This window comes from Natator depressus, chromosome 3 (assembly GCF_965152275.1).
Source record: "Natator depressus isolate rNatDep1 chromosome 3, rNatDep2.hap1, whole genome shotgun sequence".
Lineage (NCBI taxonomy): Eukaryota > Metazoa > Chordata > Testudines > Cheloniidae > Natator > Natator depressus.
In genome coordinates this window covers 177,987,430-178,010,332 of record NC_134236.1, presented here as the reverse complement: position 1 = coordinate 178,010,332, position 22,903 = coordinate 177,987,430, and the positions used below count along the sequence as shown (strand labels likewise).

The window sequence follows — 22,903 nt, the reverse complement described above, 5'->3', positions numbered from 1 at the left end:
TACATAGGGGATAAGCACAGAACAAACACACCTTTAGGAGCTGTGTTATCCATAGACTCTGAACAACATGTGGGGGTCAGCAGCTTAGAAATGCACAAGAGACCTGCAGTGTCGACAGGACCCAACTGTCTCCATTTCTCACCCTGTAAAATGGGGAGAACAAACAAAACCTTATTAGCTCTATTTGATAGCTGGGGAAACCGAGGCACCTAGCGTTGAAGAGACTTGCTCATGGTCTCAAAGCCAGGAATAGAAAATGGCAGGTCTTCTGATAGCCAGTCCTGAGACCTAGCCCCAGTTATCCTGGCCTTGCTGCTCTAACTTTAGTCACAGCCTCCACATCTTTTCCTCCTTGTCACTTAGCCCCACGTCACTGCAGAAGAAAGATTTTCTGTTCGCCAGCTGGCTCTAATGCATGTGGATGTCATTCCAAAAGACATGCTCCAGCTCAGTCCCATGTTATGGTTGGCTGAAGGAACCACTTGGTGACATTCTAGGGCCTGAGTTATAGAGGAGGTGTGACTAGATACACATAATGGTCCTTTCTGACCTTAACATCTAGCAATTTATATATTTTCTGCTGCTAGGAAGATAACTCTGGACCTATTTTCTCTCATTCACTTTCAGTTGGAATAAATTTAAACCCAGGCCAAAGGATTTCCTCTTCCATTGTGTCTTCAGCACCCTTGAGAGCAAACAGTTACTGTTAGCCCACAGGTTTCCAGTTTCAACCTCTCCCAGGATGAGATGGCCAGGAAAGGGATTGGAGCGCAACTGCACCTAGCCAAGGTTATGCAGCTCTTTAGGGTGAAAGGAATAAGTGTGGGGGTCAGGTGACAAGCAGCAGCATGTGACTAGGACCCAGGCCTGCTGAGAGATAGAAGGGCAGCCTGTGCTCAGCCAGGAGAGAGACCCCAAGGGTATAGGAGGGGCTTGGAGAGTCCTTGAAAGGTCAGGGACAAGCCAGGAAGGGGCTAGGGTGAGCACTTAGGACAAGGCCCTAGGGGGGAAAGACAGGGTAGTTTAGGTGATGGGGCAGATAGTCCAGTTGGTTTAGGTTCCCAAGGCCAGACACCCACAGGTGAAGGTGATTGTTGGGGCTTATGTCCCTCTTCCCCAGGGTAGATTTGATAGTGGAGAAGACTAATGCTGGAAGGGGGAATGAGTTAACCCCAAGATCAACCAGTGAGTTTATATCACAAATGCATACTCGGAAGGATCCAGTAGAAACATGGATTTTCCAGTCTCTTCTTTGTAGGAGTCACCAGGGCAAAGGTAAAACCCCTGCTACCCCTTCCCATCCTGCTCACCTCCAAAATGTGCTGGAGTTTGTCTGTGCTGGGGGGTACTGTAAGCAGGATCGAGAGCTCATCATCCATGTTCTCTGGGCAGACCTTTAGAGCCTGCCAGCGGAGGGAGACCATGGGTCTGGGTTATGGAATCTGGGGCTACACCTGCCAGGATGACAGCTGGCTCTGCAGTCCTTGCCCAGAGCAGCTCTCTGCCACTGGCCTGGTGCACAGCAGGGTAGGGAACAGCCAAGCTGCTAGGTATGGGAGCTGGGCTTCTGGGCAGAATCCTCCTTGGTTCTTTTGAAAGCAAGATGCTCCTTGTTTCTCCTTGCCCCTATCTCCAAAAGCTCCTGCATGGTCCTCCTCCTTCTGGCCCACTGCTGGCCACTTGTAGCACCCGCAGTCCCAGGCAGCAGGCTAGACCCTGCAGGTATGGAAGTGTCTTCCAATGGAATGAAATAGAGGGTATGTTCATTGTATTGCCATTGGGGGAGGGAGAAAGAATCCCCCACTTTGCTTTCTGTCTGTCCATAAGGCCATGACTTCCAACATTGTGGAATGCTTCGATATCACTCATAAATTCTCATGTACACTCCATCTCACTTCTTCCCTTGGAGGATTCACACACACGCACACCCTATGCAGGTGTGTGAGTAACACTGATTTTACTTTCAATCAATGCCAAAGAAATTAAGAGGCTAGATCTGGCTGATGCAGGGTAGGCTAAAGTCGTGTTTTGGGGACATTTACCGATACTGACTCTGACTTTGTTTCATGCTCCATGAAAAACTTCCAGACATCACTTTCCGGGAATAGAAGGGAATCAGGACGCAAAGTAACATACTTACGGTCAGCAGAGTGGATTCACCAACCCTTCTCCCGAATCCAGCAACAGAAAGGTCCAGATGACACAGGCTAAAAGAATGCCTGCTGCACGATGTATCATCTAAAGTCACCTTCCAAGGAGTTAAAGAGAAGGCAGGATAAAACAGGATTCAAAATTCACATTGTCACTGCTGGATGAGATAGTAATTTGCTACCCAAAATATGCACCCGCAGGATTAGATCAGCGTACTCAAGATAACAAATAGTTCTCCTTGGAAAAATACACCCTCAGGCCTGCTGGGCCTGTTAGCCATTAACAGTATGGAAAGCTGTATCTTCAAGGTTTTTTCCCCTCTGTTTGGACTTGTGATGGGGAATTCAAACCCCACTTTGGGGAACAAGGGGTTAAGGAGCTGCTCTGGCCTCAGCCAGCCTAGCTCCATCACACCTGCAGGGGGTGCACAGACTGGACGAGGACTTGTGGGCAGACCAGGCAAGAGGAAGGACCTCTACCTTGCAGGCCCTGAAGGAAGGCAGGATCTCTCTCTCAGCAACTGCCTGAAGGTCCCTCTCCCTGAGGAAAAGGAGGACCTGCTCCTGTTGCACCAGGGTGTGGTGTTCTGTCCCATCTAGTGGCACTGAGACCACTCAGAGAGTGAGTTAAATGAATCTGCTCTATAGCCTTAGCTAATAGCCAGTTGGTTTTTAACTCATGCTGTAAAGGCTCATGCACTGAGCTCCAGAGGTCCCAAGTTCGATCCTGCCCGCTGACAACCGGGGTCTGTCAGTGTTACAAGTGGGGGGTTGTGATGTTATTGACATGAACTATGACTGTATAGAGCATTGTTGTTACCAAGGCCCTATTGTTGCACCAAATCTTGTACAAAGGAGGTCAAGTGAGGTGTCTGTGAAAAGGTTGTAATTTGCTGGTTATAAATTTGCTGTCTGTATATGTGTATCATTTTTGTATTTGAAGTTATGAGTATTGGCTATGTACTTGTATCTCAGTGTGTTTGATTCTAAGTAGCATTAGTGAAGCATTTGGTCAGCTTCTTGAGAAAGCAATTTTCAGATTAAGCGGCCAATCAAGAAACACTTAACTGAGAATGGACCTTTGGAGACTTCAATTCACATATGAGAAGCCTTCCTGGGAACGTTCAAGGTAGCATGTGAGCAATGGCTGCTCTACCTGTAAAGAACTGAGTCACATAGGTGACTTGCCTATGTGACTCCAAACTCCGCCTTGCTGCTGTGATTTTCCACAGTAAGAACAAAGGGGTCCTTCCACATGGCAGAGGATATAAAAAGCCCTAAAAACCCCTCCATTTTGTCTTCAATCCTGCTTCTTACCTCTGGAGGAAATATGGATTGGGAAGCTCTCTCTTCTGTAGAACTTTTTACATTGAGTCAGATTCTGTCAACCTTGCTCAGGTTGGCTAGCATTTTACTCTGCAGGTACTCCATCTGATTTCAGTGGGACTCGGTGGGGGATAAGGTTCTATTTGGCATACAGAAAGGTGGCAAAACTCAGTTCTTAAGTTGTACAGTTTATTTCACTTTATTTCTTTTCACTATATATGTAAACTTCTAAAATGTTCTTTGTTCTATGTGACCTAGTCTTTTTCATAATGGTCAGGCAGGTTGTGAGCTAAGATTACTGCTTTTTATGCAAAATAGGATAATTTTATTGTTACTTCATCTTCCCCTTTGCCTATTTTATACCTCTGTTGTGTCTTCTCACACAGTTGGCTTGTAAAATCTCTGGGACAAGGATGGTCTAATCACTACATGTTTGTACACTTCATATCATAACAAGGCTCTAGGGTTGCCAACTTTCTGATTGCACAAAACCAAACACCTCTGCCCCGCCCCTTCTCCGAGGCCCCACCCCTACTCACTCCATCCCCCCTCCCTCTATTGCTCGCTCTCTCCCACCCTCACTCATTTTCACCTGGCTGGGGCAGGGATTTGGGTGCGGGTTGGGGTGCGGGCTATGGGTGAAGCTTACCTCAGGCAGCCCCCAGAAGGGGCTGGCATGTCCCTCTGGCTTCTAGGCGGAGAGGTGGCCAACGGGCCCTGCATGCTTCCCCTGTCTGCAGGCACTGCCCCCACAGCTCCCATTGGCTGTGGTTCCCGGTCAATGGGAGCTGGGCAGCCGGCGCTCGGGACGGTGCCTGTGCTACGGGCAGGGGCAGCGCACGGAGCCCCCCTGGCTGCACCTAGGTAGCTGGAGGGACACGCTGGCCTCTTCCAGGAGCTGTGTGGAGCTGGCTGCTGTGGCCAATGAGACTTTTAGTGTCCCAGTCAGCGGTGCTAACCAGAGCCACCAGGGTCCCTTTTCGACCTATCATTCTTGTCAAAAACCAGATGCCTGGCAACCCTACAGGGCTCTCACCCCGATGTGCTACTGTGCTGTAAATAAAAATACTTAGTTTTTATACAGTACTCTAGTTATTGTTTTAAATTATTCCTGTCTCACCAGAGTTCCTTCCCCACATTGTCTGTGGGGCAGGGCCCAGTGCTCCCCCTCCTCTGCAGGGATGGCCAGGTATTTTTCCCCACTCCACTTCCACTCCTAAGAGGCTCAGACCTCCAGCTGGGCCTGGATAGTCCACTCTTCTGGGGTTGGAAATGAACAGAACAAAAGAAGAGTTAATACAAGTGAATCATCCCCAAACTGGGTAAAAGAAGCTCTCGTCCTTCACCGGGTGTTCAGCAGGCTGCAGCCCTTAGCTGAGTTCACAAGTAAATAGAGGGGTTTAGTTCCCCACAGGGAGAGCCAGTCTCAGGTCTTCCCTTCCTTCTGGAAGGGGCCACTGGGATATGGCCATCCGAGGCGCTCCCAGGGATTTCCCTTGACCCCCTCGCCCCGAGTTTCATCAACACCCCCCACCCCCCAGTTACATGAGGAGTTGCCAATTTAGTCATTGGTTGGAAATTTGAATTTAAATTGAAACAGTAATACACACTTTAAAAGCATACACAGTATATGAGAAAATACTTGTACCTGAGAAAGCATAATGGGTTTGAAAAGTATGAACAAAGACTAGCTTCCTCATACAGCCGTTATTTATGACAATGTCGGCACATTCATTTTGGCTATATTGGCCTACCTAATAATTTCAAATTAGGAGTTGTAAGCAAGGTCTGAATGAGCTCTCCTCTGACAGCTAGTGATGAGCCAGTGGTGGGTGGAAAGGCTTCAGGACCAGACTGCGTTTACATGAACACACCTACTCTGCCTAGGTATCCAGCAGACAGAGCTGTGCTGCCCCGGTGATCAATTTTGGCTGGTGCTGGGTTACAAATCACTTAAGTATTAAATGTGGGGGTCATGAAATGGTGTTATCCGTATTGTACGAGTAAAGGGCAGCAGAACTGTGCTTAGCCTGACTGAATGAGGGGGTCTCCCTCAGTGCTTACTTTGTGCTAGGACTTGCCAGGGCTGAGCCCCGGCACCTCTAGGCTTGGCAGTACATAGCCTGGGACCTCTGGGCTTGTCATATCCATTAGGAAAGTAACAACCTTGCTTGTGCCCCGGCACTTCTTTCATTACAAATTAAGCACTGGTCATCCTCAACTGAGCTGCACGCCTCAAGCAGGAGGTTTGGATGCCAGATCCTAGTGAAGAGAGAGAGGGTGGGGCACAGGTGTTTTGGTTGGTGGTGTGGGCTCTGCCTAAGACTCACAGGCACTATTTGACCTGCCTCTCTCTCCTGTTTAGAGAGAGAGCGGATTAGGCTTCATAGAGAGTCTTTTGGTTTGTTAAGTGACCGCTAGAGCTTAAATCACTGATGATCAGATCTAAGTGCTTAGACCTGCTGCAGGATAGCATTTCTGTGGAAAAGACAGCCCAGTCTGCACTAGCAGCGAGGTTCCCCAACTGACAACTGAAATCACTGAGAGCTGGGTGGTACCTCAAGAGACTGACTTGCAGCGGTCACAATGGCAAGTGGCAGCAGAAGGTGACGGTGCAGGGACATTGGGGACGGAGCAGTAGAGTGAACGGTGGCATGACAAACAACAGCGGCCAGAGCATTGGACTATATTTTAGTGACTTTGCTCCAGAATGCTAGATTTGTGACTGGGAAATGTATATAAATATACGTTTCCTAGTAGGCCAAGATTTTTAAAATGCATTATTTGCCAAGGTCATTTTCTCACATCATCGCTAGGTCATTATCTCACATCATCAAGAGGTCCTTATCTTGGGGAGTTTCTACACTAAATTTTTTATTATTATAATTATATTATATTATATATTATAATTATTGTAATTATTTTTTACGTAACAACGGCCATATTGGGTCAGACCAATGGTCCAAATCTATCCCAGTATGCTGTCTTCCGACAGTGACTTTTCCAGGTGCTTCAGAGGGAATGAACAGAACAGGGAATTATGGAGTTAACCATCCCCTGTCATCCACTCCCAGCTTCTGGCAAACAGGGCAAGGGACACTCCGAGCATGATGTTGCATCCCTGCCCATTCTGGCCAATAGCCATTGATGGACCTAACCTCCATGAACTTATCTAGTTCTTTTTTGAACCCTGGTATAATTTTGGCCTTCACAATATCCCTGGCAAAAAGTTCTACAGGGTGACTGTGCATTGTGTGAAGAAATACTTCCTTTTGTTTGTTTTACGCTTGCTGCCTATTAATTTCATTGGGTGATCCCTGGTTCTTGTGTTAAGTGAAGGGGTAAATAACACTTTCCTTAGTCATTTTCTCCACACCAGCCAAGATTTTATAAGCCTCTATCATATCCCCTCTTAGTCGTCTCTTTTCCAAGCTGAGAAGTCCCAGTCTTTTTAATCTCTCCTCATATGGAATCTGTTCCATACCCCTAATCATTTTTGCTGCCCTTCTCTGGACCTTTTCCAATTCCAATATATCTTTTTTGAGATGGGGTGACCAGAACTGCATGCAGTATTCAAGATGTGGGCATAGCATGGCTTTGTATAGTAAAAGTGGAGGAACTTGGTTTGCCAGACTGATCAGCTAAGCCAATACTGACAACCTATATGAAAAGGCTGCAAAACACCATGCTTCTGGACTGCACCAACTTACAGAAAGCCTTATAAGCCAGTCACTGTCAAAGCAAATTTTAGAAGAACTTAATGAGGCTGTTAAGAATGCTGGAGACACAACTCAGTTTATGTGAAACAACATGGCTGTTGCCTCATACCTTCCATTTAATCAAGAGATACCACACGCTACAAACTGGAGGCCAATGTTAAGTGCATTGTCACTTGTTAATCCTGAAGTTGGACACTGGTTTCGAACACGACTGACAAATGCTCGCTATCTTTCTGAAAAAACTCAGCTGACTCTCTAGAAGCATGGTGCAACAGTGAAAGGCTCAGCAGTAGAAAAAGGGAAGAACTCTCTCAACATACTCAAAATATGTGCATACGTGACTGATGAATGCACCAATGCAAATAGGCATCAAGTCATTGAGTATGTTATCTTGATGTCCGTGGTATGCCAGTAAATGCATTCTAGATGTTCAGGTTATAGAAGACACATCAGCTACATCTGTAACATCTTAGAAGAATTACATGCTTGTAAACTGAACCCCAAACAGATGGCTGCTTGTGCATTTGAAGACGTAGTGGAGTACAAGCTTTGCTCAGAGAAAAGTGTAACCCTAATCTCTCCTATACACACTGCAGAGGCCATCTACTTCAACTGGTGCTAGTACAAGCTGCAGCATCTTCAAAAAACATTAAAAAGCCATACATTTTATGGCTCTTTATAATCTTTTTTTTTTTCAGCAAGAGTCCAAAAGGACTGAATGTCTTGGAAACAAATAGAAGATACAGTGGGATTGAGCGATTCTTGGCTGTTGTCTTAAAATTACTGCAACCGTTATTACTGGTTTTGGAAAGTATCCACCAAGATAGGACAGATCTAAGTAGTGAGGCTGGTGGACTACTTTTGTTACTAAGTTCAGAGAAGACTATCGCTGTTTTCTCTCTTGTAAGTCTATGGTTGAAACCACTTGGGTCATTAAATAATGTCATCCAGGCATCTGCTACAACAGTAGTAGATCTTTGTCCAGGAACAGAAGCTAGCCCTTGGATCAGTCAGAGATATCCACTGAAAATGTACTGGAAGAAGCAAAGACTTCAGTTCAGAAATTGACTAATATTGACTCCTTAAGTGAAGAGGACTAGAAGTGTTTGTTAAGCCAGCTGGAAAAGTACACAGAAGACTTGATTCTTACAAATCTACAATAGCGATTTCTGGATTCTACTCAAAGTCCAGGAGAGCTGGCTGTATTTTAAAGAATCCTTATTGAGGTTACAGGGACAAACCATCCTGATGTGTAGAAAGAATAATAAATATGGCAGGCGACCAGCTTGGCTTAACAGTGAAATCCTTGCTGATCCTAAATACAAAAAAGAAGCTTACAAGAAGTGGAAGATTGGACAAATGACCAGGGATGAGTATAAAAATATTGCTCGGGCATGCAGGAGTGAACTCAGGAAGGCCAAATCACACCCAGAGTTGCAGCTAGCAAGAGATGTTAAGAGTAACAAGAAGGGTTTCTTCAGGTATGTTAGCAACAAGAAGAAAGTCAAGGAAAGTGTGGGCCCCTTAATGAAGGAGGGAGGCAACCTAGTGACAGAGGATGTGGAAAAAGCTAATGTACTCAATGCTTTTTTTGCCTCTGTCTTCACGAACAAGGTCAGCTCCCAGACTACTGCACTGGGCAGCACAGCATGGGGAGGAGGTGACCAGCCCTCTGCGGAGAAAGAAGTGGTTCGGGACTATTTAGAAAAGCTGGACGTGCACAAGTCCATGGGGCCGGATGCGTTGCATCCAAGAGTGCTAAAGGAGTTGGTGGATGTGATTGCAGAGCCATTGGCCATTATCTTTGAAAACTCATGGCGATCGGGGGAAGTCCTGGACAACTGGAAAAAGGCTAATGTCATGCCCATCTTTAAAAAAGGGAAGAAGGAGGATCCTGGGAACTACAGGCCAGTCAGCCTGACCTCAGTCCCTGGAAAAATCATGGAGCAGGTCCTCAAGGAATCAATTCTGAAGCACTTAGAGGAGAAGAAAGTGATCAGGAACAGTCAGCATGGATTCACCAAGGGCAAGTCATGCCCGACTAATCTAATTGCCTTCTATGATGAGATAACTGGTTCTGTGGATGAAGGGAAAGCAGTGGACGTGTTGTTCCTTGACTTTAGCAAAGCTTTTGACACTGTCTCCTACAGTATACTTGCCAGCAAGTTAAAGAAGTATGGGCTGGATGAATGGACTATAAGGTGGATAGAAAGCTGGCTAGATTGTCAGGCTCAACGGGTAGTGATCAATGGCTCCATGTCTAGTTGGCAGCCGGTATCAAGTGGAGTGCCCCAAGGGTCGGTCCTGGGGCCGGTTTTGTTCAATATCTTCATAAATGATCTGGAGGATGGTGTGGATTGCACCCTCAGCAAGTTTGCAGATGACACTAAACTGGGAGGAGAGGCAGATACGCTGGAGGGTACGGATAGGATACAGAGGGACCTAGACAAATTGGAGGATTGGGCCAAAAGAAATCTGATGAGGTTCAACAAGGACAAGTGCAGAGTCCTGCACTTAGGACGGAAGAATCCAATGCACCGCTACAGACTAGGAACCGAATGGCTCGGCAGTAGTTCTGCAGAAAAGGACTTAGGGGTTACAGTGGACGAGAAGCTGGATTTGAGTCAACAGTGTGCCCTTGTTGCCAAGAAGGCCAATGGCATTTTGGGCTGTATAAGTAGGGGCATTGCCAGCAGATCGAGGGACGTGATCATTCCCCTCTATTCGACACTGGTGAGGCCTCATCTGGAGTACTGTGTCCAGTTTTGGGCCCCACACTACAAGAAGGATGTGGAAAAATTGGAAAGAGTCCAGCGGAGGGCAACAAAAATGATTAGGGGACTGGAACACATGACTTATGAGGAGAGGCTGAGGGAACTGGGGATGTTTAGTCTTCAGAAGAAAAGAATGAGGGGGGATTTGATAGCTGCTTTCAACTACCTGAACGGGGGTTCCAAAGAAGATGTCTCTAGACTGTTCTCAGTGGTAGCAGATGACAGAACAAGGATTAATGGTCTCAAGTTGCAGTGCGGGAGATTTAGGTTGGATATTAGTGTTGCTGGCACTCAGTGCCAGAGGCAAGCAACAGCAGGGGTTCGTTGCCCAGTGTGTGTCACCCAATAAACACAACGGGATGGAGAAGCAGAGAGATTTATTTGGAGCTCCAAATAGGGTGCAGGGAGACTGAGCTGTCTCAAATCCTGCCCCAGTGCAGCAGATTCCAGTATACATTTTATACCTTTTCCTACTTCTCTACACAAGCTTATGCAACCAATTACCTGTTGCCCCGTAGAATACCATCAGCTAAAGCAGCCAATTGTGTTTTTCCTCAGTAGCATTGCCTGAGCCTTGCCTTATATGGTCCTATTTGTTACTAGTTTTTGCTAAACATTTCTGCCTTATCTATCTGTTTGCAAGGACGAAGCTGGCCTTGGCTGGCGAGCCGTGTGCAAACCTGTCTGTTTGTGTGCTAGCTTCCTCAGTGTTATGCAGGATCACAGAGGGTTCAAGAAGCAAAGGGACCTTGGTTTATCCGGGCCTAGAGCAGGAGGGCTTCATCGACACTCGTGGTCTTCCACCCTCCCGAGTTACCTAGTGTAGTGCCCAGTGTCCCCAACATTAGGAAAAACTTTTTCACAAGGAGGGTGGTGAAACACTGGAATGCGTTACCTAGCGAGGTGGTGGAATCTCCTTCCTTAGAAGTTTTTAAGGTCAGGCTTGACAAAGCCCTGGCTGGGATGACTTAATTGGGGATCGGCCCTGCTTTGAGCAGGGGGTTGGACTAGATGACCTCCTGAGGGCCCTTCCAACCCTGATATTCTATGATTCTATGATTCCATGTAGCTTTTTCAGATGCCTGTCTTATAAAACACCTACGGTTGAGTGCAGTGAGGCACTACCAGCAATAGGGCTGCTATGTGATCAGGACAGAATAGAGAATTTTGAACACAGAGTGGAATATCATTCGACAAACGAATGAAGATTTAACTTCAACTTCTTTATCCTCACTAGTGGTTCGACCCAATCTTTGTGCTATGTTTCCTGGGATGAAAGAAGTAGGATTTAATTTCTTGCTACTCCCAGTCACAACAGCTACAGTTGAGCATTCTTTTTCCTCATTGAGTAGAATTTTGTTTTCTGAAAGAAGTCGCCTTCTCCTCATCATGAGCGTATCGTGAAGCACTGGAAGTAACGGACACACAAGAAGACGCCAAAGAGTGCAAAATTACAACAAAAAACCAAGAAGAGTGCTTCATAGTAAGCTTGAGTAGCCAACTTTAATTTTTGTGATGATTTTAAAACATGGAGTTAAATCTAATAAAATGGTCGTGAAACATTTTAAAGTTTTTACTATGGTGCCATACAGCCCACCTTCACAATCACGGTCTCAACCCTCATTGGCCCTCACCCCCCTATGAACATTCCAACACCCCCCCTAATTTCAATTCCTGAGGAAAACACTGGATGGCTGGCACTGCATGGGTGTACCACAGAAGGTGAGGAGTGAGTAAATAGAGCAATCACTATTGCATGCTTGCACACTTCGCAGTGTGCCAGTTGAGAGTGGGGGCCCCAACTAAAATCAGGGCACCTGTGTGGACATAATAAGAGACAGCCTCACCCCAGAGAGGTTAGACAATAAATGTACATGTCAGGCAAAGGATGAGAGAAAGGTAGTATTGTTGAACACAATTTACAGCTGGGGAAATGAGGCACAGAGCTATTGAGTAACTTGCCAGATTGCACCAAGAAAATCTGTAGATGAGCCAGGAGTTGAGCTCAGGTCTTCTGCACCCCAGAGGAGTACCTAGCCCACATGACTATTCTTCCTCTCACCTGCTTCCCCTGCAAGGGGTTGAGGTAGTCTCTGCAGAACTAGAAGTACTGGGCTCCATGAAAGCAGTAGGCAGGGGCATGGCCCAGCTTTCCATTCCCTACCGGCTGTCCGACCTAAGTTGGGCAGGGGTGACTAAGGGTATTGCACAGTTTCAAAAAGGTATAGCAGTTGCCACCATATGCCTCCCCACTGGTCCTATAGGCATCGTTGGTTGCCTCTACCCTGAGGAGTCCTGAAGAACTCCAGTACATGGGTTTGCTTCTACCCTGTCCCACTGTGTCTGGTGCTTGAAAAGTCACCATACAATCTTATTATTAGTGTTTTCCTCAGGACTTGATCCATTACTAATATTGATTAAAGATAATGGGCCAGATTCTGTGGTTATTTAGGCCACTTTATGTCACACAAGTGGTCTTAAAGCAGCCAGAAATATCTATGGGTGCATTCCTCTGGGCATGGGACTTCTGCAGCAGCAGAAAGCCAATGATCTCACCCATAACCATAATAGAAGAAGGAGGGTATGGTGGAGAGAGACCATTTATGGGACGGGAGGGAAAAGAGGTACAGTGAGGCAAAGCCCCTTGTTTAGTCCTAACTTGCCCAGGGCACAGGTGATGCTGAATCACAGGCCTGCAACCAATCCCTGAATCCCCTCCACCATCCAAGGAGAATCAAAGCCTTTGACTTTGTGAAATAGTATTCTTAACGCTATCGGCACTCAGCATTAACCATATTGTTTCTATTTGGGACACTCCAGTATGTATCCTTTGTGTCACAGTGAGAGAGGGAGATGGGGTTTGCAGGCCTACTCAGTATTTTTAAACTTTGCATTCAGTTCATGTGGAAAATAAAATCAGAAGATCAGACTTCAGAGTTTCACGCTTATTTAATGCCCGATTAAACATGGAACAAATGCATCTTCATTAAGGAGAAATGTTGCTATTGTTTGATTAAGCAGCACTCATTAACATACGCTGTTGCTATTTGTCAGAGGGGCAAATTTAGGCCAAACCAGCCCCACTATGCTAGCCTTCCCACTGAAGCATGTGCTTCTAAACAAGCAGCATTAGTGATTATAATTATATATTTTGGCTGGCAATCCCAGAGCCAGAGAAGCCTAACAACTAGTAGCTATGCGCAGAATCTGCCATATGTTTTATTTTGATTAATTAGTTAATGTTGTAAAGCACTTTTTGAAGAAGAAAAGTTCCAAGTATGATCCTTATCAGCACCAGCCCTGCCAGTCTCTCATTTTTTGCCAAAAATGCCTTTAGCTTTTTCAGTGCAAAATTAAGTATAATTGTCATTTTATTAGACTACATGGTTAAGACAGCCAAGTTGTCTTGTTTTTAAGCTCAGGGCTTCTCAGTTTTTTTTCACAGCAGGCTCCATCATGATAAAGTAGCAGCTCAGTCTCCCCTCACTATAATTTCCTTGCCCCCATGCTCTGCCCCAGTTTTGCCACATTCATCTTTTATACTGTCTATTTTCTGCTCTCTTCCACTTGGACACTGCTTTCACCATTTTAGGGCTGTCTTCACTGCAGTGTAAGCATGAGGTATAGCTCGAGTCTTGTCTCTAATTCAAGTCCTGTTCTCTCTCTCTTGCTCTCTCTCTCACACACACCCAAACTCAAGTTAAGTGGTGCTTTAATCTTGAGCTAGCTGGTCATCAGGGGTACATCTGTTAAAGCTTGAGTGCTGGATGCTCAAACAAGGACTGCAGTGGGAATGTAGCTATAGTGTGCTGCAAATCCAATCATGCTGTTTTGCAATGACACTGCTCTCACTCAACTGAGGCCAACCGTAAGAGGTGTTATAACTCAAGCTAATACTGCAGTGAAGACAAGCCCTTACCAAATGACAACAGTAGCAGTGCTAACTCTCACCCTTTTATAAGGGGTCTCAATGTTTGGTGTTTTTCTTAAAGCTCCAGCTTCTGGAGTCATGGGATTACATAAAATCTCAGTTTTCATTAAAAAAGTAAGTTTCTAGCCCTCCTGGCTGCTGAGAAAAGCTTGAAAACATGAAAATCAAAGGCTCATGAACCAAGAGGTAAATTTAAAGAATGCAAAATGACATCTCATAATTTTTGAATCCTTGAGGTTAGCAATAGTCATACAGCCCATTGTAATCAACAAGATAGGGATTTAGGATAAATATATATTTAAAACGCTAGAGGCTGCAGGAGGGAACTGACTAAGCCCTGGTCTACACTATGAGGTTAGGTCAAATTTAGCGGCGTTAGGTTGATTTTATAAGCAATGCAGCTACACAACCAACCCTGTTCCGTCGACCTAAAGGGCTCTTAAAATCAACTGCTGTACTCCGCCCCGGCGAGGGAAGTAGTGCTAAAATTGACCTTCTTGGGTCGAATTTGGGGTAGTGCAGACGCAGTATTGTGCAATTTGACAGTATTGGCCTCCGGGAACTATCCCAGAGTGCTCCAATGTGACCGCTCTGGACAGCATTTTCAACTCCGATGTACTAGCCAGGTACACAGGAAAAGCCCTGGGAACTTTTGAATTTAATTTCCTGTTTGGTCAGCGTAGTGAGCTCAGCAGCACGGGTGACCATGCAGTCCCAGAATTGCAAATGAGCTCCAGCATGGAGTGAACGGGAGACACTGGATCTGTTTGCTGTATGGGGAGAAGAATCTGTGCAGGTAGAACTCCGATCAAAAAGAAGAAATGCTAATATATATGCCAAAATCGCACAGGGCATGGTGGAGAGAGGCTACAACAGGGACACACAGCAGTGCTGTGTGAAAGTTAAGGAGCTCAGGCAAGCCTACTACAAGACAAAGGAAGAAAAAGGTTGCTCTGGGTCAGGGCCCCATACATACTGCTTCTATGATCAGCTGCATGCCATTCTAGGGAGGGACCCTACCACTACCGCACCACTGACAGTGGACACCTGTAGGGGGGGGAGTCTCACACAACATGGAGGAGGATTTTGTGGATGAGGAAGAGGAGGAGGAGGAGAATGCGCAGCAGGCAGGTGGAGAATCCGTTCTCCCCAGCAGCCAGGACCTTTTCATCACTCTGGAGCCAATACCCTCCCAAGGCGAGATCCCTGACCCTAAAGCCAGAGAAGGCAGCTCTGGTGAGTGCACATTTGTAACTACACTACAGGGGTTAAAAGCAATTTGTTTAATGTTTGATTTGCCCTGAAGAATTGGGATGCATTCGCAGCCAGTACAGCTACTGGAAAAGTCTGTTAATGTGTCTGGGGATGGAGTGGGCTGTATGGCACCATAGTAAAAACTTAAAAATGTTTCACAACCATTTTATTAGATTTAACTCATGTTTTAAAATCATCACAAAAATTAAAGTTGGCTACTCAAGCTTACTATGAAACACTCTTCTTGGTTTCTTGTTGTAATTTTGCACTCTTTGGCATCTTCTTGTGTGTCCGTTACTTCCAGTGCTTCACGATATGCTCATGATGAGGAGAAGGTGACTTCTTTCAGAAAACAAAATTCTACTCAATGAGGAAAAAGAATGCTCATCTGTAGCTGTTGTGACTGGGAGTAGCAAGAAATTAATTCCTACTTCTTTCATCCCAGGAAACATAGCACAAAGATTGGGTCGAACCACTAGTGAGGATAAAGAAGTTGAAGTTAAATCTTTATTCGTTCGTCGTATGATATTCCACTCTATGTTCAAAATTCTCTATTCTGTCCTGATCACATAGCAGCCCTATTGCTGGTAGTGCCTCACTGCACTCAACTGTAGGTGTTTTATAAGACAGGCATCTGAAAAAGCTACATGGAATCATAGAATATCAGGGTTGGAAGGGCCCTCAGGAGGTCATCTAGTCCAACCCCCTGCTCAAAGCAGGGCCAATCCCCCATCTCCATTAAGCTCTCCTGGAGGTACTCTGAAAGCCTTTGCAGAAGGCTTCTGGGGAGGGCTGCCTTATTTCGTCCTTCACGGTAGGACACTTTACCACGCCAAGCCAGTAGCAAGTAGTCTGGAATCATTGCAGCACAAAGCATGGCAGAGAATGGTCCTGGGTTTTCGTCGCATTCATGCAACATTCAGTCTTTATCTTTCTGTGTCAGCCTCATAGAATCATAGAATCATAGAATATCAGGGTTGGAAGGGACCTCAGGAGGTTATCTAGTCCAACCCCTGCTCAAAGCAGGACCAATCCCCAATTAAATCAGCCTCAGGAGAGTGATATCATTCATGGTCACCTGGTTGAAACAGGGGAATTTTGTAAGGGAACAGTAAAAGGACTCCGTTCATGCTGGGCTGTTTGCGCTTGGCTAAAAGGAATCATCCTGGAGAACTTGCCAGCAAGTTAAAGAAGTATGGTCTGGATGAATTGACTATAAGGTGGATAGAAAGCTGGCTAGATTGTCGGGCTCAATGGGTAGCGATCAATGGCTCCTTGTCTAGTTGGCAGCTGGTATCAAGCGGAGTGCCCCATGGGTTGGTCCTGGGGCTGGTTTTGTTCAATATCTTTATTAATGATCTGGAGGATGGCATGGATTGCACCCTCAGCAAGTTTGCAGATGACACTAAACTGGGAGGAGTGGTAGATACGCTGGAGGGTAGGGATAGGATACAAAGGGACCTAGACAAATTAGAGGATTGGGCCAAAAGAAATCTGATGAGGTTCAACAAGGACAAGTGCAGAGTCCTACACTTAGGAAGGAAGAATCCCATGCACTCCTACAGGCTGGGGATCGAGTGGCTAGGTGGCAGTTCTGCAGAAAAGGACCTAGGGGTTACAGTGGACGAGAAGCTGGATATGAGTCAACAGTGTGTCCTTGTTCCCAGGAAGGCTAACGGCATTTTGAGCTGTATAAGTAGGAGCATTGCCAGCAGATCGAGGGACATGATCATTCCCCTCTATTCACCCGGGCTTCTTTGTCAGTGATCTTCCTTTTCTTTTAATAAATAACAAATGCATGGATTCAAAACAATAGGGATTTTATTTCCTTTGCCAGCTATGGTTGAAGGGGGCAGGGGGATTGGCTTACAGGGAAGTAAATTCAATAAAGGGGGTGGTTTTGCATCAAGGAGAAACACACACAACGGTCACACCATAGCCTGGCCAGTCATGAAACTGTTTTTCAAAGCCTGTCTGATGTGCAGCGCACCTAGCTGTGCTCTTCTAATCGCCCTGGTGTCTGGCTGTTCAAATTTGGCCACCAGGTGATTTGCCTCAACCTCCCACGCTGCCATAAACGTCTCCCCGTTTCTCTCACAGATATTATGGAGCACACAGCAAGCAGCAATAACAATGGGAATGTTGGTTGCGCTGAGGTCTAACCTAGTCAGAAAACAGTGACAGCAAGTTTTTAAATGTCCAAAGGCACATTCTACCACCATTCTACACTTGCTCAGCCTATAGTTAAACTGTTCCTTACTACTGTCCAGTTTGCCTGTGTACAGCTTCATGAGCCATGGGAGCAAAGGGTAGGCTGGGTCCCCAAGGATAACTATTGGCATTTTAACATCCCCAGTGGTAATTTTCTGGTCTGGGAAGTAAGTCCCTTCTTGCAGCTGTTCGAACAGCCTGGAATTCCTAAAGATGCGAGTGTCATGCACCTTTCTGGGCCATCCCACTTTGATATCGGTGAAACATCCCTTGTGATCCACCAGAGCTTGCAGCACTATTGAGAAGTACCCCTTGTGGTTTAAGTATTGGTTGGTAAGGTGGTCTGGTGCCAAGATAGGGATATGCGTTCCATCTATCACCTCACCACAGTTAGGGAACCCCACTGCAGCAAAGCCATCCACTATGACCTGCACATTTCCCAGAGTCACTACGCTTGCTAGCAGAAGGTCACTGATTGCCTTGGCTACTTGGATCACAGCAGTCCCCACTGCAGATTTGCCCACTCCAAATTGATTCCCCACTGACCAGTAGCAGTCAGACGTTGCAAGCTTCCACAGGGCTACCGCCACTCGCTTCTCAGCTATCAGGGCAGCTCTCACCTTGGCATTTCTGTGCTTCAGGGCTGGGCAAAGCAACTCACAAAGTTCCATGAAAGTGGCTTTACACATGCGAAAGTTTTGCAACCACTGGGAATCATCCCATACCTGCAACGCTATGCGATCCCACCAGTCTGTGCTTGTTTGCCGGGCCCAGAATAGGCGTTCCACTGTATCAACCAGCCCCACTGCCACCATGATGTCCCAGTTGCCACATCCTGTGCTTTCAGGAACGTCTGTGTCCATGTCCTCCTCACAATCGTCCTCGTGCCGGCGTCTCTTAGCTAGGTTCTGCGTATACTGCAGGATAATGTGCGAGGTGTTTACAATGCTCACAACAGCAGCGCTGAGTGAGCGGGCTCCATGCTTGCCGTGCTATGGCGTCTGCACGGGTAACCCAGGAAAAAAGGCGCAAAACGATTATCTGCCATTGCTTTCAGGGAGGGAGGAAGGGGAGACTGACGACATGTACCCAAAACCACCCATGACAATGTTTTTGCCCCATCAGGCATCGGGAGCTTAACCCAGAATTCCAATGGGCAGCAGAGACTGTGGGATAGCTACCCACAGTGCACCACTCCGTGAGTCGATGCTAGCCATGGTATTGAGGACGCACTCCGCCAACCTACTGCGCTTAGTGGGGACATACACAATCTACTATATAAAATTGCTTTCTAAAGATCGACTTTTATAAAATCGACCTAATTTCGTAGTGTAGACATACCCTAATAAGAGGAATAGAGAAAAGGAGAAAGAAAAAGAGATAAGAAGGGTGGAAAGGTAATAGATAGAAAAGGGAAGAGCTGGCAGGTCAAGGGTCCCAATTTCACACGTGGTATGTGAATCATACAAGAAAGAGCCTGGCTTAAAGGGGTGGATGACAAAGCACTGTGATATTGCCATTCTAGGAGTTGAGAGTGTAATGGTTGCTTTGAGGTTTGAGGACAGAGGCGTCCTACGACTTCTGCTTACTGAAGGGAATTGAGTGAATTTATTCTCTCTCACTAGCTATCTTGTTCTGAATGTTGTAAACAGTACATTGTGTTCTGGTAACCAAATTGTACTAATATTTATTTTAATAGCAGCCTTCACAAGCTAACTGTGTTGTCAAAGTTAAAATAAATAGAAAAAATAAAATTAAACTCAACAAAAAAGACCTAACATGGGACTGTAGGGCTTATGACCTGCTACCCCCATCCAGGTAGTTTGACTGTTTTCTTTCAGTTTAACAGCCATTTCTGAAATGCAGGCAGTATTCTTTTAATCAGGTACTCTCAATGACAGTGGACCAGTAGTGACAGCAGCAGAGGTTGTAGGCAATGTATTCCCACAAAGTGTGCATTTGACCAGGGTCTTTTTTGTACATCAAATGATTCTGTTAATGTGTAACTCCGTGGTGGGTGAGCAGTTAGCATCAGTTAGATGTCCCTGTTTATTTTGTTTTGGATTCATGCTTTTTTTTAGAAGCCTCAAACACTGGTATTTTATGGCTGTAGGCTGGGGAAACCCTATTCAGTTGCGAAAAACTAAATAATATGGATAAGCTCTTGAAATGATGAGTCTGTGGCACCCAAGACTGGGAGGAAGTTCAATTTGCTTGACTGCAGTTCTAAATAAGAGATCAGAATCCTGCCTCCACTAAAGTCAATGAAAAAGCTGCCATTTCTGTAACTGGCTTCTGTGTTCATACTACAGAAACAGTGATTGCTGTCTAATGAACAAGCACTGCCACAAGACTTTAAAGAATACTAGGAAATCCGATCAATGTGCATTCTAAGATCTGTTCAGACTCTGTTGGTGTGAGAGATTTCTCCAGATACCCATTATTTGTCAAACAACTTTAAATAGCAATTGATACGAGGGCAGAAACATGTAATTTATGAACCCTTTATATTTGTATCATAACTATTTTTGGTAACAAAATTAGAGTTAAAAGAACAGGAGTACTTGTGGCACCTTGGAGACTAACACATTTATTTGAGCTCACGAAAGCTTATGCTCAAATAAATGTGTTAGTCTCTAAGGTGCCACAAGTACTCCTGTTCTTTTTGCGGATACAGACTAATAAGGCTGCTACTCTAAAATTAGAGTTGTGTCAGCCTGATGACAGCACAATGAAAACAAGCAAATTACTCTTTCACTTCCAGATGAAAGCTTTATGACTCAGACTGCATTTCTAGTCCTTTATGGCCAGTTTCTATGACGCATTTAATGAATATTTTGCCCTTCCTATAATTCACTTGACAGCAAAATGTCATTTAACATTTCACCACCTTCCTTTCCTCCCCCTACTCCCCCCCCCATACTCCCATGGGCCTCCCACCACTGCTATTCAGCCACTTGTCTCCCTCTATGCCCTGGTCTACACTAGGACTTTAGGTCGAATTTAGCAGCATTAAATCGATGTAAACCTGCACCCGTCCACACGATGAAGCCCTTTTTTTCGACTTAAAGGGCTCTTAAAATCGATTTCCTTACTCCACCCCTGACAAGTGGATTAGCACTTAAATCGGCCTTGCCGGGTCGAATTTGGGGTACTGTGGACACAATTCGACGGTATTGGCCTCCGGGAGCTATCCCAGAGTGCTCCATTGTGATCGCTCTGGACAGCACTCTCAACTCAGATGCACTGGCCAGGTAGACAGGAAAAGAACCGCGAACTTTTGAATCTCATTTCCTGTTTGGCCAGCGTGACCATGCAGAGCTCATCAGCAGAGGTGACCATGCAGAGCTCATCAGCAGAGGTGACCATGATGGAGTCCCAGAATCGCAAAAGAGCTCCAGCATGGACTGAACGGGAGGTATGGGATCTGATCGCTGTATGGGGAGAGAAATCTGTGCTATCAGAACTCCGATTTACCTCGCTGCACCTTCTCTGTGAGTGACTGCAGTCCCCTAGACCCTATGAAACACTCTTGCTGGCAGCTCTGTCCCTATTGACAGGATCTGCTGTTGCCAGAAATGCCAGCTGGTGATAGAGATTAAGATGCCACTCATGGTAGCTTAATAGCTGTTGGGGGGGAAATTTTCACGATGCTTTGGTTACCCCAATGGGATCCTATCATCAGGACACTTAGCAGAACTGCTTCCCATCGCACATTGGAAAAAAATAAAATAAAATATAGAAAAATGCACTAAACACCTGAGAATAAAGGAGCAGTGACCTAAAGCAGCCTTAGGGGAAGTTTCAAAAGATCAAAATCTTGCCAGACAACATTGATTGGAAACTGTATCATACAAAACAAAGTAAGAGATAAAGGGAAGCTGGAAAACATTATATTTTCAAGGGCCAGAAACTCAGCTGATGTAAATTGACATAGCTTCTGTGAGGATCCAGCCCTTAGATTTGTAATGAATCATTTCATAAAATCATAGAACCATAGGACTGGAAGGGACCTCAGGGGGTCATCTAGTCCAGTCCCCTGCACTCGGTGCCAGACAAAGTGTTATCTAGACTATCCCTGATAGATGTTTGTCTAACCTGCTCTGAAAAATCTCCAGTGATGGAGATTCCACAACCTCCTTAGGCAATTTATTCCAGTGCCTAACCACCAATTAGGACGTTTTTCCTAATGTTCAACCTAAACCTCCCTTGCTGCAATTTAAGCCCATTGCTTCTTCTCCTGTCCTCAGAGATTAAGAAGAACAATTTTTCTCCCTCCTCCTTTTACTTGAAAACTGTTATGTCCCCTCTCAGTCTTCTCTTTTCCAGACTAAATAAACCCAATTTTTTCAATCTTCCCTCATAGGTCATGTTTTCTTTAATCATTTTTGTTCCTCTTCTCTGGATTTTCTCCAATTTGTCCACATCTTTCCTGAAATGTGGCACCCAGAACTGGACACAATAATCCAGTTGAGGCCTAATCAGCGTGGAGTAGAGTGTCTTGCTTACAATACTCCTGCTAATACATCCCAACAATACTCCTGCTAATACATCCCAGAATGATGTTCGCTTTTCTTGCAACAGTGTTACACTGTTGACTCATATTTAGCTTGTGATCCACTATGACCCCCAGATCCCTTTCTGCAATATTCCTATTTACTTCAGACCATTTCTACAGTTTGTCCAGATCATCCTGTCCTCCAAAGCACTTGCAAACTGTCCAAGCTTAGTACTGTCCGCAAACTTTAAAAGTGTACTGTAGTAGACTCCTACCTGGACATCACCCTTGTTTTTTACCCCTTTTATCTTTACCCAGAGACTTTCAACAAGTCTGTCTCCTATTTCCATCTCAACCTCAGTCCAAGTGTATACATTTTTAACATACAAGGCAGCACCTCCTCCCTTTTTTCCCTGCCTGTCCTTCCTGAGCAAGCTGTTCCCTTCTATACCAATATTCCAGTCATGTGTATTATCCCACCAAATCTGTGATGCCAGCTATGTCATACTTGTGTTTATTTACTAGCATTTTGAGTTCTTCCTGCTTATTCCCCATACTTCTTGTATTAGTATACAGACAACTGAGATACTGATTTGATTTCCCCCTCTACCCCACTTCTGTCTTGTCTCTCCCTTATCCCTGCTATAACATCCCATGCTCCCCCCAAATTCTGACCCTTCTCCCAGGTCTCCATGTTTTTCACTTAGCTATGGGCTTTAGTCACCTTCCCCCTTCGACCCTACTTTAAAGCCCTTCTCACTCACTAGCGAGTCTGTATCCAAATATGCTCTTCCCCTTCCTCGATAGATGGACCCCATCTCTGCTTAGCAGTCCTTTTTCCAGGAACAGCATCCCGTGGCTAAGGAAGCCAAAGTCCTCCTGGCGACACCATCCTCGCAGCCAGGCATTCACCTCCAGGATGCATCTGTCTCTGCCTGGGCCCCTACCCTTGACCAGAAGGATCGAAGAGAACAGCACCTGCACTCCCAATTCCTTCACCCTTACTCCCAGCGCCCTGTAGTCACTTCTGATCTGTGCGA

At 45.6% G+C, this 22,903-nt stretch overlaps 1 long non-coding RNA gene across 1 annotated transcript in view; it reads right to left on the bottom strand.

The window, feature by feature from the left end:
- LOC141985372 (uncharacterized) overlaps nucleotides 1-22,903 on the bottom strand; it is an 85,978-nt gene that overhangs the window by 26,091 nt on the left and 36,984 nt on the right. Inside the window, exons 3-7 of the long non-coding RNA XR_012638920.1 lie at nucleotides 18,091-18,282; nucleotides 4,597-4,736; nucleotides 3,468-3,615; nucleotides 2,141-2,248; nucleotides 32-143 (exon numbers count right to left, since the gene is read on the bottom strand). This is a non-coding gene — a long non-coding RNA (uncharacterized LOC141985372). The remainder of the gene's footprint in view (nucleotides 1-31; nucleotides 144-2,140; nucleotides 2,249-3,467; nucleotides 3,616-4,596; nucleotides 4,737-18,090; nucleotides 18,283-22,903) is intronic.